The sequence below is a fragment of the Saimiri boliviensis genome, chromosome X (assembly GCF_048565385.1).
Source record: "Saimiri boliviensis isolate mSaiBol1 chromosome X, mSaiBol1.pri, whole genome shotgun sequence".
NCBI lineage: Eukaryota > Metazoa > Chordata > Mammalia > Primates > Cebidae > Saimiri > Saimiri boliviensis.
Window position 1 is genome coordinate 99,979,785 of NC_133470.1, and position 14,069 is coordinate 99,993,853.

Sequence of the window (14,069 nt, forward strand, 5' to 3'; positions counted from 1 at the left end):
GGAGGCCTAAGAGGAAGGACACAAGGGCCAGGAAGCTAAAACAGCTCTGTTTCTGGAAATCTTGTGAATGGGAAACCACCACAATTCCAGAAAGAGCTCCTCCAGGACAACTTGAACATATTTTCCTCCCGCCTCTGCCCCAACATATATCCAAATCCTGGGGATTCAGACTCTTATTCTCTCTTCTGATTCCCTCTACCTGGGCATAATGATATGATGTAACTGGGCATAAAGTCCATGGCTCCCTACTTGGGGAAAACTATAGCAAGTTGTTTGGTACTTAAAACCTAAGCCAAGCTTTAAAGAGTCTAGCTTAAAGGAGTTTTCAACTGTGTAGGCTGAGCATAAGTATGATTGGTGGCCAACACTGTAGCAATAAGAGCTTCCTTTGTGTGTATCATTTATACCTTTCATAAAAGCACAATTATGAGATACTATGTATGGGCCAGGCCCTATTTAAAGGCTTTACCCATATTAATCCACTTAGTCTTCACAGAAGCACCTATGAAGTAGGTATTATTAACACCCCCAACACACACCCCATTTTATAGATGAGGCAATGAGAAAGCTCAAGTCCAACAACTGGTAGATCAGGGAAGCTTCAATTCAAACTCAGGCTATCTAATGCAGTAGTTTGGGTTCTAAGCAGTACCCCACACTGTCTCTTATATGCAGTGTCTTTTTAAATTTTTGCTCCAGTTCTATGGGGCAGAAGATAATCCCTTTTATAGAAGAAAAGACTGTGGGTCAGAGAGGCTTGATGAGGCTCCCAAAGCTAGCAAGTAGTGAGGCAGGATTTGATACTAAATCTGTTTCTCTGAAAAACCTCATTTTGAAGTCAGTAGAGCAACTTAAGCAACTCAGAGGTTCTGAGGTAAGGTAAGGGGGTTTGCTTGGCCTGACCTGAGTAAGGCTTGTATCCTCAAGTTTTCACCACCTTCTCCCCTCTTCACTCAGCCAAGTGAGGATAACATCCTCTGAGAGATGAAAACTGTAAACTAATTTCATGGGCCATGGTTCCAATATTTTTATTTATCAAAAAAGAATATGGTAAAATGGTTAAAAGCGTGGACACAAGAGTGCAACTAGCCTGGGTATGAATCTCCATTTCTATGACTTACCAGCCATATGAGCTTTGGAAAAGTCATTTTACCTCTCTAAGCCTCAATATTCTCATCTGTAAAATGAAGATAATAGTTCATACAACATACAGCTGATAGAATTAAACAAGAACTAACGAAAGCCATTTAGTTCAGTACCTGACTCAGGGCAACTGTCCAGTAAATGGCTGCTAGCATTAGTTTCAATTATTCTTTTCGCCACTTCTCTCATTTTCTTTTTCCAGGCAAAATATACTTAACGTCTACACTATAGTCGAAGGCCTAGAGGTGCCAGTTTGCATTTGAAAGACATATAATTACAGAAGTCATCAAGATGAGGACAGGGAGACAAAATGCCCAGGCATACCAAAACCACTTCCAATTGCAACATACATTTTCTAAATCAAAAACTCATTCTTGTATTGATTGGCTGGAAAATGAAGATTATTTTTAAACTCTAAAATAACTTTTATTCTTGAAAATGAAAGTATGCTGAAGTTCTTTCCAGCTCCTGAGAGAAAACAGTTTCCCTGGTCTTTAAGGATGCTTAGCACAATGATAAATGATGACAAGTAAAAGCCGGCCAAAGATTGCCCTTTTGGTTCCCAAGAAAATCTCTTTCCAGAAAAACATTTATGTTGAGTATTTGATGACAGAAAGAGTCCCACCTCTTTGCTGCCTTAAAGATAGTCAGCTAAAGCGGGAAGGCGAAGTCTAGGCAGGACAGGTGTTGCTGTAACTGACCACTGTTAGTTTCAGTTGCTGTAATCTGGAGCTATTTAGGCTTGTTTTGCAGCAATGAAGGGTGGTTTTAAGCAGGCCTGCTTGTCTCTTGTCACTTCTCTGGGGATGAGAGAGGTAGGTTATGGACTGACTGCTTCTGAAAGCCTCGTTATCTTTTTTATAACATCAGCCAGAGAAGCCACTTCTTTTTCTCCCTGCCCTTTCGGATCAGAGTCACAAGCACCACTTAGGCCTGAACTAGGAATCAAACATAATTGCTGAAAATAATAATTTTAAAATGCTGTCTATTGTTCTGGGCACTGGGAAAAGCACTTTACCTGCATTTGCTCATTCAATGTTCCCAACAATCATATGGGTTAGAGTCCTGTTCTGATTTTTCATTTTATAGATGAGGACACTGAGGCCTCATCTATAAAGTCCCTGTTCTGACTCTTTATTTCATAGACGAGGACATTGAGGCCTAGAGAGGATAAGTACCTTCTGAAATTCTCTGTAGTTTGAAGGGCAGAGCTACAGCTGGAACCCTACTTATTTGACTAAAAGTAGAATGATGCTTCCCGTGGGGAGAAAAAAAAAAATAACTTTCTGGATTCTAGTGATTGCTGCAATTTTGGAAGGCAGTTAATTTGTGAATGTACCATAGCACTGAGTCACAGTTCTCAGCATCTCTCAGCAGCTCCTACAGGAACAGTTTGGAGAGGGAAACTCCAAAAACCAAATGTGATGGAAAATAAAAATGCAATAGTTTCCTGATGCTTTTAAAAAACAAAACAATATTTATACATACCATATTTATGCTGTCTCAGCATTAAATTTACAAAAATATCCTATGATAATAAAATAAATTATTAACAAAGTATAAGACCAGAAAGCACATACATAATGACTATAGAATCACAAAAGTGTTTCTGCGAAAGAGAAATTTTAAATGAATTTAAATGAAATGAAAAAAAAACAGAACACTGAATGCTTTTATTGGAAACAAGCTACACTTGAAGAATTACTTTGCAAGCCCCTGAATTTCAAGTTCTAATAGCTGTCAGATAGCATTGTCATATCATAAAGGAAAATGTGCTCACTTTCTGCAGATGTGCCTATTTTTGGCACTTAGTAGCTGAAAAATAACTTGTAAAGAATTAGGAAAAGGATAATATGAAAGGCCTCAGGACTCAGGAAGTACTCTCTCTCCTGGATTTCATTAAATCTAATGAGTCAGATCAGTTTGGAGCCTTCTAATTTTGTGCATAGTATTTTCTTAAAGGAACACCTATAGGATCACTAAGGAGAGAAAAAAGTGCAATCTTTTGTCTCCTCTACATGTGCAAAAGAACCTCTTAAAAATAGAATCAAGTCCTTTTCAAAAAGCATTCCTGCAGTGGCCATTTTATTTGCCACCAAGTACTTGGCTTGGGCTCAGTTGAAAAGCCTAGTATCCTGCCATGCTGAAGGTGTCTCATCTTGAAATGAGAGCCTGACAAGGAAATCATAGTGTCCTTTATATCCCAGATCAATCTGAAAACGTCACAGCTCCCACGATAACTCAAATGGACTCAGTATCCACTACACATAAGACTTACCATCTAGGTTCTCAGACAGGTGCAAACATGATAAGGCCCCCAGTCCTTACCTTCAAGGAGTTTTGTCATTCAATGAGGACACATGAAATTCAAAAACAGGGAGTCAAACACTTTGGACAAGTCTCTTGGGACCCCCATTCCACATCAACAATGTGATATCGGATATTCTTAAATTTTGCAAATGTGAATCACCAAGAAATAATATGAAGAATAACTGCCAGAAAAGTTCAGAGGAGGGGAGAGGCGGCTGCAGATGAATATATCCTCCAAACTCCTCCACTCCCCTAAATACATCCCTGGCATCCTTTGCTAAATTATTTCCAAAGGGAAAATCTAAGAGAGTTGAAAATGGCAGTTTTCAGGCCATGGTTATAAGGAAGCAGGCATCTCATGTGAATGCCCCATATTCTGAGTAATTTGTCCACCCTGGAGCAGTCATGTGTCTACACAACTAGAAACATCTACACATATATTCACAGGATCTGCTCAATGATACATTTTTCCTACAGTTCTTTAGGCTCTTGTGGGTATACATTTTTTATTTTGCATTCAGTTAGAAGTTAATAGGATTTGCAATCCTGAAGTCTAATGAAGTTGATTCCCAATTCACAGAACTATCCTACAGATCAGCATAGTAATAACTGTAATAATAAAGCAGATGCCATGACCTCTTTACCCTAGAAATTTCCTGAGGACACATTATGAGCTAGTCATTGTGTTACGAATGATATTCTGTGCTTGCCCTTGAAGATTTCTGGCTGCCAAGGAAGGCAGAGATTAAGACCAGGGATTGGTAAACTTTTTTTTTTTCTGTTTAAAATGGGATCTCACACTCAAGAAAGGTTGATAGTCATTGTTTTCATGTCGGAGATTTTGAGCACAAATGCTCACAGGATCAAGCATGTAATAAAGCAGGCCTGGTGGAAGCTATGGCAAAGTAGAGAAAGTTTGTCCTGTGGAATGAGGGAGCCACAATTCAGCCTCAATGAATGCCTGCCATGTAGAAATGATGATCCAGGGTTGCCAAAGGTTTTGATTCTCTCAAAAAATCCAGAAATCCTGATTTTTTAAAATGCAAAATCTCTCTCAACTTCTAGATGTTAGCAACTAATCTAAAAAATATATATTTGAACACTGTGCAAGGACCAAACAAGAATTACCTGTGAGCCCACTGCAGAAGTGTGCAGGCTGTCAACCTATGCTGACTGCTTTAACAGTGCCATCCTGACAGGGTTTTCACAACTAAGTGACCATGTGACTTAGTGAAAGTTGACTTCTCCGAGCCTTAGTTTCTTAGGAAGATGAGAATAAATGCCCACTTTCTCAGACTATGATAAGGAAACTAATGAAATTTAAAATGTCAAAATACTGAAGAAAAATTTTTTTGTAGTGCAAAGTATGGAACTCCTGAGACACACCAGCTTCAATTGCTTAGTATAACCAGCTCATTCTAAATCAGAACAACAGTACCAATGGTTTAAAGCAAATCCTAAATGTCTTCACGTTTTTGTACAATGAGGTGGAGCATTTCTATATAGGAAAATTTATTTGCAAATGCACCTGATTCCATATGACATAGACACTGGGTTAATGAGTTCTGAGTAAATAATAAAACTACATTCATATGCATCTGATTTGGCAATTATTTAAAATCATATTAAGCCATGTCTGTTGCAGAGGGCATAATTGGCCTTTCTCAGAACTACAGATTAGCACCTTTGTTCTCACTATTCAAACCAAAAGAACTGAATTTGATAAATAGAGAGATTGGTATTGTCTCCACATCAGTTCAGGGAAATGTTTTAAATTGTGAAGTTTAGAATACCTCTTTATTTTAATTCTAGTCATCCCTACTCCTAATCTTATCACTAGAGTAACACTGAAAATTAACACTGCAATTTCCAATAAACTGTTGCATGAAGGCCAGTTAAGCTGGAAAGTCCATTATGAATTTAGAGATTACAGCTCTGCTGAATGATTAGTCCTCATGTTTTATCTCAGCTATTCTGCTTGTCTATGAGAGAGAGAGAGAGAGAGAGAGAGAGAGAGAGAGAGAGAGAGAGAGAGAGAAGAGAGAGAGAGAGAGAGAGAGAGAAACATGTTACTCTATCTGGTTGTTCTAAGATCAAATTCTATTCTGTGGTTTTGGTTTACTGTCCCAAACACCAAAAACCAAAATTTTCAAAGGTGATGCAGGAATCTAGTCAGTCAGGATGCCCTTTTTCTACGTCTCTGAAATTAGCTCTTTTTATTCGGCTTCCTATGTAGAATGTCTGGTTTTAGAATAACATAGTGTTTGATTTGAAAAGAAAATTTTGCTTTTTGATTACTTGCTTTGAAATCTCTTGTTGCATTAATTTCATCAGGTTTTCTATGCTTCTTACACATCTTTATAATCAAAGAGGCCAAAATGTTCCTTTCACGTCTCATTGAGAGATGGAGCTGGATTATGGAAAAAATAAATAAAACTTGTGATTGAAAACTCCCACAGATTTTGCCCTGTGTAGGCAAATCGATCTGTTAAAAAGAAATGACATATCTAATGTGAAACTCCTCTATACAGGGTTTTCAATGAACACATCATGCCAGGGAACAGATCAGGGACCCTTGCAGCTGTGATTTCGATTTTTTTTTTTTTAATCCGGAGATAGCTTCCCTAAAGGAGAATAGCCCCTTTGGAGACCCTTCTGTGTTTCAGGTTCTTTCATAAGCTCTACTTGGCCACTAATTTGCTTCCATGGGGAGGTGACTTGAAAACACCACAAAAGTAAGCCATTGAGCATGTGGATGGATGGACTTTTAAGCATTAGTAAATTGACTTTTTGAAGAAAAAAAAAAAAAATTAAAGCCAGAAAGTCTTTGTGACCCATTGATGTGAAATCTTTTCATAAGAAATGCCAGGCTAAAGAACTAAAAAGCTTTAATCAAAATCTTCTCTACTTACTATTTTGTCTGTTCCAGCCTCAGATATCACCATACGAACATTTTCTTAAAAGTGAACAATATTTTAGACCCAAGGCAACCCCTCACAAAGCATAGATTGTGGCTGAAACAATACACTAATCACTAGCATCATGATTAACTGCATTTTCAGATATTGGCTCTTCAGGTTTTCTGTTATTCTAAAAATGTACAACACCTGATTTCAATGGTCATATCGACCCTTTGTCAAAATAGCAGGACCCGAAGAGTACACAGAGAAATAAAACATCTATATGAATTGCTATATATCGATACAATATTATCTATATACATTATTTATAAAGCATTATCCTAAATAAAGAATTTTTCTTCTTCAGTGGCACTAAGGAACATCAATTCCTCAAAGCAGAAGCAATACAGTGCAATTATTATTATTAACTAAACAACTACTAATTTTTTAAAAACTGGAAAATACAATTTTGAAAATATCCAGTTATATAAAACAAAGTTTGTTGACCACATTTTAAATATTTCACTATCTCATCAAACATCCTGTACAATATATATTGGGGAGAACCACAACAAACAAAAAGCAACAGTAACTTTCCTTCCCTGCCTGTAATAGACATTTCAGTACATGTTAATCACTACACTGTTGATAATAAAAAGAAGATATGAAATTCAATAATCCTATTCTAATTTTATTTCAAATAAGCAACAGAGTCATAAAAACTTCTCGATATTGCTATATTTTAGAATAAAATTACAGCTATCTTCCAGAACTACACATAACAATTTATTGTACCTGAATAATTACTTGAGTTGAATAAAGTCCATATGTTTCAAATAAACCTGAAAGGCATTTGTTGTTTTAATCTAATTCTCCCAGTTAAACAATATACTAATTAGTCACATATTTCATAAAAGTTACAGGAATGTAATAGCAGCCTGTAAATTGCCTTGCATTGCATAATATATGATTTCATAAATCATCACAAAACATAAAACAATGGGTAAGACCTAAGGCTGGGTAAAAATTAAACTATAAAACATGATTTCAACTGAATTTATCATTTTATCATTTTTTAAGAAGCTATCACCAAACATCAAAAAATAAACGGAGAAAATATTTTCCATAAAAAGACAACCCATTTTGTTTAGATCGCAGCCATCTTTGGAAACGGTACAGATATACAGAGAAAACAGGATCATGCTGCCGCTGATTTCCATTTTTTAGAGGAATCATTAGCTAACCAACCAGTTCAGATTTGATTACATAAAAAGGGTCTCTATTTCACATAAGGGAGGGAAAGGGGCAGGGGATCAGAATGATGAGAAAAACAACACAAATAGCACTTATTCAATCACTAGAAAAATTAGAAATCAAACTGGTTTTTACTCTTCATAGGCGACATTAAATCAGAAGAGTCATCTACTTGCATTGCATGTATTTACAACCATATTAAAAAGTATTTTGTCTCTTTTTTCTTTCACTAAATTCCCTTTACTAGAATCATATAAATTAGATAGCATTAACCAAAATATACAATTGAAAATCTTTCCAGGAAATGCTGTCTGTTCTCTTTATTTATTCCTTTTGAACTCTGGAAGCTACAGTATTTAATCTCTAAGTTAGGTACTATTTGCCATAACCCACAGGTCCCCCTTTCTTAATCCTCTCTCAGAAAAGCGCATATAGAATGCTGATTTTTTTCATCTAGACACAGATACACATAAACAAACATTCTTACATTTACTGAGTGTCTTATACAACAAAGAAGAAACATTTATATTTTAAAAGACAGAATAAACCAAAATTTTGATGAGAAATACTATGAGTATTAATATCAATAGCACTCTGAGGAGACATGATTTTTTCTTTTTTTTTTTTTTTGTCAAATTTTTTTTAGCATTTATACCACCAACTCCAGAAATATTGCCCCATACTAATAGGAAATTCCATTCTGATATCAAAACAGTCTTATCAAAATACTTGAAATCATCCAACTGACTTTTAAAACAACACGTTTTTAAAATCATGCACATAATAATTATATTAAAAACCTCTTCAAAGTTCACTTAATTTCGTTTTTAGTCTCTGAAACCATCATAACTTCCTTAATACCCTGGTGCCCCCTTTTGGTGTAGCTAAATCAAGCCTTTTTTTTTTTTTTCAACTAGAAAAAATCATACACACTATATGTATTCATTCACCAGACATAGTGTTTAACTTGGAAAATGTCAATTCACACTACAGATGGCTCATGGTTATTAGAGTTTTTGTTCTGCCTTTACTATTACCAGTTATTGATCTAAAACATGTGCAAACAAACAAAGCTAACTCTTTGAGTGGGAAAGGAAAAGCGTCCTTTCCCTTAGACAATTGGCATAGCACTACTCAGATTCCTTGAGTTCTCGTCCTAGTCTTCACGGTAAATAAGTGACCCGTTACCTTTGCTACAGGACATTCAATGGCTCGCTGACGGCTGCATTCAGAAGATATTTTTTTTGTCCTCGATACGTTTATGCTGTATGTCTGTCTATCATCCTGAGGAAAGAAAGGCTGGTGAGTATGTATAGATCCCAACATCTAATTGACAAACAGCAAGTCCAAGCATGGAGACACAATCTAGTAAACAAGCTGTGTCACAGGGGAAATAAAAGTTAACATTTTAAAGAGTCTGACCAAAATTTAAGAAAAGGAAAAAAATTAAATATCCTTACGACTTTTCATACGTTAGAGCTGGTAATTATGCCTCAGAAATAAGTTCTTTCCACGTTCAACAGCACTGTGTGAAGAAGACGAGCTGATTTCCAGCAGGGATATTGAATCCTTCCATCTGAAGGACCAATCAAGTGTGAAGTACAGTATAGTTTTAGATTCAATTGAAAGGAAAAAGCTTGACTACTAGTTCATAGCATGACAACTTTCATGGATTAGTTCAGACCCTATTCTCCTCCCTGAAAGGGTATCACAGCATGAAGACAGTTTTCAATGCACTAAACTTTAATAGCTGAGTGGGGGAGCCAAAGCTTCCCTTTGGTCTCTATAGAAACAGTATAGCCAAAATTTGAGGCAAAATTAAGGTCTTTGGTCTTAGGTGCTGTACCTCCCCTCAGAGGTTTCTTTTCACAAACAGACTTTGGCCCTTATCAAATGTACACTCTTTTGGGGACTACTGTAAAGGGGAAGAGGCAAAACCTACTCCATTATTTTCCCCTCTGAACTCCACACAGGCAGCCATTTCAATGAAATACCACCAAGCCCGATATGTGGTGCCCAGTGTCAAAGGCAGGTGGAATCATCTCTAAGGAAAGAGTTCTCTTTGTTGTGTTGGTGGTGGTTGTGGTTGTTGACAGAAAGCTCTTCCCTGCTTATCTCTGTGACCACTGCCCTGTGCCTGCAGCACTCAGGCCTGGCAGGCCCCTCCCCTCCTTTTCTCCAAGGGCCTTCCCCACTCATCTCGGCTCCTGGGATTTTCCCAAAGCAGCCTCCACAGCATTCCCTGAATTGTTCCCCAACCCCCACTCCCACATCTCAACTGAATACATTGTCAGAAGAAAGAGGTGTTTTCGTAACACCAGAGGGATGTTAAAGTTTGCACAAATCAAGCACTTCATTAGGAAGTTAATATGTTTGAATTTTCTTTGTCAGAATTCCTAATCAAAGACAGCAAGACCCCAAAACTTGAGGATTTTCTTCTAACAATGCAGTTTTACTCCCCACTCAAGTCAGCTGTGTCTGAAGCAACCTAAAACATTCTATTAGTTCTTTTCTTTTTCCAAGATACAACTTCATCTCCAGGTTCAAGACCCCTTTATGGATAAGAAAATGCAGCCTCCTCATCTGCCTAAGAAAGAACACTCCAAATTTGTGGTGGAGAAGCCTAGGATTTATTTCCCTAGAATCATATAACCACCAGAGTAGGATGGGGACCAAGGAGAAGCTCTCACCCCTTGGTGGGGCTGATGGGTTCAGATATTGATGAGAAAATTTCTAAAGAACATGAATTAGAAGATGTCATAAGCATTTTTCTTTAGAAAATCGTCTCAATACAGATACAGGTGAGGGGACGGAAGACAGCAAACCACACTACCACAATCTTGCATGTTCTTCACATGTACCCCAAAACCTAAAATGCAATAAAAAAAAAAGAAAGAAAAAAAAAAAAAGAAAATCGTCTCAATGGCATGAAAAAACTGGCTTGGAAATCTATCAAACCAGCCTGTAAGAGCTATCCGTGGGTCCAGCCTCATAGTTGGGGTCTCCTTGTATAAAACTTTATATTCTTATGATGCCAGCAATTCTACAATGCAGTTGTTATCTGGCACCTGGACTTCTAGAACCCTCGGGTTTGTGGACCTAGAAACAGCTCAAAAACCTTTTTTATAGTGAAAGAGAAACCCATTGATAACCAGCATCAAACAACAAGACCAAGACAGACAGCCTCCAGAATTACTTCATGAGTAAGGTGACTACTTGGGTTGTCACCCAAAAGGAAAATGACAGTATTAATAACTGGCTATATATATATATATATATATATATATATATATATATATACACAGAGAGAGAGAGAGAGAGAGAGTCATTTTTTACACCTGGAAGTCAAGAGGCACTGGTGAAGCAAACATAAGCAAGAAGAAACAGGAAATGGGTAGAGTCATTGGTGGCAGAAACAGCAGAGTTTAGAAGGAGGTATGGAGGGTCCACAGTCATGGTGGCAGGGACAGCAACAGCAGCCACAGAGGTGAGTAGAAACAATGTTCAGAAGTTTCTCAGTGTACCCCAATCAATTAAGTTTCCCAATCCAGAAAAGAGAGGACATTTACTACATATGGAGCAGAGTGACAAACTCATTCATGCTCCTCTTCATTCCATCCATGTATAGTTACATCTATGGGTTACCATATTTATAAAAATACAGAAGCATATAATATCTTGTAGAAATATCTTTGCCAATAACCAATTAAAATTTTAAAGTATGTGTGTAAATCTCAAAGTACTTAGAGCATTTGCCAATCTAGAGAGGGTCATTCTACTGAAGGTGCTATAGCTGAGCTATTCCTGGAATGTGTGTGATTTTTACTTTTATTGTATTGACTAAAATTATTCCCAATGCTTATTATTATTATTTTTAAATGGTCTATCTTTGAATTATGTACACAGTAGGCATGCCACATTGCTTGCTGAGTGGATAAATAAATCATGAAAATGTCAACAGCAAAATAAGTGAGGTTTCCTTTGACCAGATTCTTTAAATACTTAATTATTAATGTACTTATTTGTTCAACCAGCATTTATTGAGTGTGTAACACATAGAATGGGTTTGTGTGTGTATGTGTGTGTCTGAGCACGCACACACATGATGGGGTGTCAGTGTAGACAAAAGTCAACAAAATCCTGCTAATATCCATCAATTTAGTATCCACCTGTTAAGCATTCATCAGACTATCAAGTTAATATGAAAATCCAAATGGCCAAGAAACACTTGTAAAAATATTCATCAAGAAACGACAATCAAAACAATGAGATACATATTGATAATTACCTGTAGTGGAGTTGGTGTAGGTAGTTAGCCTTTCAGTAGGGAATTTTGAAAGCTTAAAAACACACATTTAAGTCTTGAGCTCAGACATTCTATTTCTAGGAATGTGTCCTAAGGTAATAATTAAAGATGTGCATAATGATTAAACTACAAGGATTCCATTGCAAAATTATTTGTATAATAAAGGACAAGACAACCTGAATCAGGAGCTTGCATAAATTATGCTGCAGCCATACAATGGGATATCAAGCAGCTGTAGAAACCACCTTCTAGAAGAATACTAACACGAAGAGATGACCAGAAAATAAGTGGAAAAATAATAAGTTTTAAAAATCTTTATTAATTTCAAGGATCACAGTAATTCATACTTACAGTAATTCAAACTAAACAAAATTGAAGAGAGCTGTAATTAAAAGTCGACTGTGGTATCAGAAATAAGCATTGTTTCCAGTTTGTTCTACATATTTTCAAACTTATTTTACATATCCAAATGTAATCAATAAGTTGAACTGACAGAAGCCATGGAATGAAATCATAAACCACCTTCAATGTTGTCTTCCACTTTACCTGTCTCTTCAGTAACAAAACACAGTGTTAAAAGGTTTCTTACAAGTCCCATCCCATGGAACAAAGCTTTCAACTAAAGCCAGAGTTAGAACTATTCTTCCTACCTGAGTTGCCACCTGCTACAGGTGAAGGGCCTGCACTGGCAAATGGACCATGGTTGTTCTCTTTCCCTACTTTAGACCTTCAGCCATTCTCCCCATCTTACTAACTACAATTACTGACCCTGTTTAGAGTAATAGATAAAATATACAGAATGCCCAATTAAATTGGAATTTGAAATAAGCGTTGAATAAATTTTTGAGCATGATTGATCTCACATATTGCATGGTAGATAATGCTAAAAAGGTCTCCACTGTTTATTTTAAATTCCAGTTTAACTGAGTATCCTGTATTTTTGTCATTGTTGTTGTTATATCTGGCAACCCTGGTTCAGTGGCAAAGCAAGGGGAAGAAAAAGAGGTAAGGGAGATAGAAAAGTTATTTCTTGACTCATCTGTTGTAAGATGGCTTTTCACAACCTGGGACCGGCAAGTATTTAAAGGTGTGTCTTCTGTGAATGCTTTTGTGATTTCTTCTGAGACCTCCACATTGCAGAAAACATGAGCCTGAAGATCTCTCACGCATATGTAGCTCTTGTCTTATCCCTGGGGTACACGTACATGTTTCTTGCTCTGACAGATTCTGGGAGAGCAGGCATATCTCAACACAGCACCAACATTTTTGTTCCTGCTCTTGGAGCACTGGCCAGCCTTTTACATTTTCCAGGTGAGAGTCAGACACCATGTCACGATATCTGCCCAACTGCAGAAATCACATATCAAGCTAAGTGGTCCCTTGAAATTCCTCGCTCCTGACTTGATGTAGAGCAAGAAGCACCCTGTACCCTTCCCTCTTGGGGAGGAGGGCTCACAAAACAGCCCTTTTAAAAGAAATATTCCTTACAAATATCCCTAATCTCCAAACACCAGAGCTTTTTAAACCGTTACTGTGACTGAAGAGTTTAAGAATTTTGAAATCAGTTCACTACTTTGAAATTCATGCAGGTGGCCTGTCTCACTAATTGCTTCAGTATCTACGGTACCTTGATGCCTCAGTCAAAACTTTAACTTTTGCTACACTAACACTCTTCATATGATTCCTCTAGTCAATTCTCTCACATTCTCCACAACTGCAAACTTTCTTAACCATCCTCATACCTTGCCCTACCATTACTATCAATATTTATAATTTCCAACGTCAGTGCTACTTAGCAAGTCTAGTGGTTGTCGAAGTTTGATCTCTGGACCAGGAGCAGCAGCATCAGCTGGGAGCTTGTCAGAAATGCAAATTCTCAGCTCATCTTTAAGATGAGAATCAGAACCCCTGTGGGTGGGGCCCAGCACTGTTTTAGCAAGCCTTCCAGGGGATTCTAATGCATGCTTAAATGTGATAACCACACCTTCAGCCAATGCTGTCACCTACTTTACAAAGAAGTTAATTCACCTGTTTATTCTATTCATACCCCTTACCTTTCAGTCACCCCACCTTTCACCCCAAGCAAATAAACTCACTTTTAGATTCACATTAACAAGTGGAAAACTTCAGATTCCCTAACCTTCCTACTACCAAAT